Source organism: Fukomys damarensis, unplaced genomic scaffold (assembly GCF_012274545.1).
Source record: "Fukomys damarensis isolate Sample0158 unplaced genomic scaffold, DMR_v1.0_HiC HiC_scaffold_15, whole genome shotgun sequence".
Classification (NCBI taxonomy): Eukaryota; Metazoa; Chordata; class Mammalia; order Rodentia; family Bathyergidae; genus Fukomys; species Fukomys damarensis.
The window spans coordinates 33,445,423-33,447,848 of record NW_022900927.1 but is presented as its reverse complement, the minus strand read 5'-3'; the positions used below and the strand labels follow the sequence as shown (position 1 = coordinate 33,447,848).

Sequence of the window (2,426 nt, the reverse complement as noted above, 5' to 3'; positions counted from 1 at the left end):
GCAAAAATACTAAACCTGTATATTTGGTATTGCAAATACACTTATGCATGAGCAAGCAAGGGATTCACAGTGAGAATCTACAGCTGCAGAAGCTTGAAAATGATTTACAAAAATTGTTAAATCATTAAAAAATTGTTTGAAAATATACACTTCTTGTTGTAGACCCCCACTGTACACACAACTATAAACATTGTTCCCTATGTAAACAAAAAAGGAAACATATAATAAGGAAATTTGAAAAGTCTGGACATTTCCTTCCCAACAGATATTAAAGGCAACGTCTTTAATCTAAGACATTATACTGAAAGGACTATCATATTTTAAAGACAAGATCACTGTCTCCACAGGTTTTTGAAAAATTAAAAAAATTATATAGCTGTGTTAATCAAAGCGCTTATTTTGTACAACACAATGATAATGACCTTGATTTTAAAAAAATTACAATAAGCTACAAATATCAAAGAAGCAAAGTTATCTGGAGTAGTCTATATAGGAGCTCTTTGGACTTTCTTTTATTATGCTAAAATAGTGGTGCTTTTAGGATTTACATTATTGTACTCTCCAATACAAAGTATGGGGTGTGTTAAAGTATACAGTACACCATTTTCATACATGTACAACATTGGTGGATGAAGAAATGTCTCTTAGCAGTAATACTGGATGTAGCCTCTGGTTTTACCAGCTGCATACTCTAGGACTATTATATAAGTAAAAATCTCTCATGATACTGGAAAGTGATTAGAATGTGCAAACTGATATAGTAGCTTTCATCCGCCTCTTAAAGGGTACCACCACAGGAAAGTCCATTTAAGATGTTGGTAGGTTTAACAAAGTTGGAATGCTGGCACTGTTGAATTGGGCAACAGTTCTTCAGACCTGTCAAAAGGTGGAGAGAAAAAAATTGAAAACAGTGTACTTAAGATCCAAAGGAAATAATAAGGCACAGTTTGTAAGTGTTAGAAATAAATATACTACAAGATCTTGTTCTAATTATTGCATTTACAACAATGTACCATAATTTACAATAGAAACACTTACATCTTTTCATTCTAAAAAGATGAAGTCTAGTTGATGTGGTGGCTCAGGCCTGTAATCCCAACACTTTGGGAGACTCAGGCAGGAGGAATGCAAGTTTGAACCCAACGTGGGCAAGGAGACACTATCTCAAAACTAAAACTGAAAAAAGAACTGGGGATGTAGCTCAGTGCCAAGGCCATGGGTTCAATCCCCAGTACAGCAAAGAGAGAGGGGGATTTTTTTTGCTGCCTTCTTTAGAGTCAAATGAACATTTTAGATATAAAAAGGAATATGTCTTTGTGCAAATTTATGTGTACAGTAAGTGCCTCGGTTCACAAATGCTTTTTTTGGGGGGGGCAGGGGATGCAAACAATTTGTTTCACAAAAGCATTTGGCAAAATTTTGTTTTTGTTTACAAACTCTCTATCAGGTGACAAACACAATCATGACTGTGGCCATCTTTTCTAAAGTCATGAAACAAATTAAGTCTATGAACTGAGGTACCATGGTATTTACCTTCCAAAGATTACAATTTAGGTCAAGTCAACCTAGTAAAATTAGGATTAACAGACAGGTAGCAATATTAAAAATGATTGATCCTATAACTGTTTAATCCTGGAATTACACTGTAAATAGAGAAAGCACATGTAACAAGAATTTATAGATTATCAGAAAATTAAGACTTTGTTTCTACACTCTTCCATTAAATGAGTAGCTGAAAAGCTGGTTCAGAATAGACAATTTATTTTGTGATTTTTAAAAACTGTTTTACAGTTAACAATTATCTACTTTCCAATCCCATACTTACACAGATTCTACCAACATAAAAAGCCGATACTATATTAAAATCACGTTTTTTTCTTTAGAGAAAATTAAAGTAAATTAAAGTATCATTTGTGAGTAATGTAAAAGAAATAAAATGAGCTGAATCTGAATTTTCAACACATCTGGGCTTTTAAAATAAAGTTTTTTTTTAAACTTTGTTTTTATTGGGCTCAGACTTGTTATAAGATCCAGGATTAAGATAGATGTGGGTGCTGAAGTAATTTTTTACAAATGCCTAAAACCTTAGGTTTTTATTCTGAGTCTGAATGACATTTGTAATCAAGGCTAGTCTTGAACTCACAGCAATCCTCCTGCCTCAGCCTCCCGAGTGCTGGAATTACAGGCATGTGCCACCATGCCCAGATGTAATCTAGTTTTCTAAAACCTAGAGACTGAATATATCAAGTTGGAAAGGACAGATGCGAGTGTCTGAACTCAGACACATGTGTACTGCTAAGAATGAGCATGTGGTCAGGATAAGAAGAGATCAGAATAAGAGGATCTATCGCTAAACGAAAAGCCCTAATTAGATTACAGAGACAAAAACTCCAAAAAAAAAAAAAAAAAAAAAAAAAAAAAAAACA

General features: G+C 33.6%; 1 protein-coding gene across 1 annotated transcript in view; it reads right to left on the bottom strand.

The window, feature by feature from the left end:
* Nucleotides 1-490: 490 nt before the first annotated feature.
* Rap1b (RAP1B, member of RAS oncogene family) overlaps nucleotides 491-2,426 on the bottom strand; it is an 11,649-nt gene continuing 9,713 nt past the window's right edge. The window contains exon 7 of the mRNA XM_010644214.3: nucleotides 491-876. The gene's annotated coding sequence lies outside the window, so the exon portion shown is untranslated. The remainder of the gene's footprint in view (nucleotides 877-2,426) is intronic.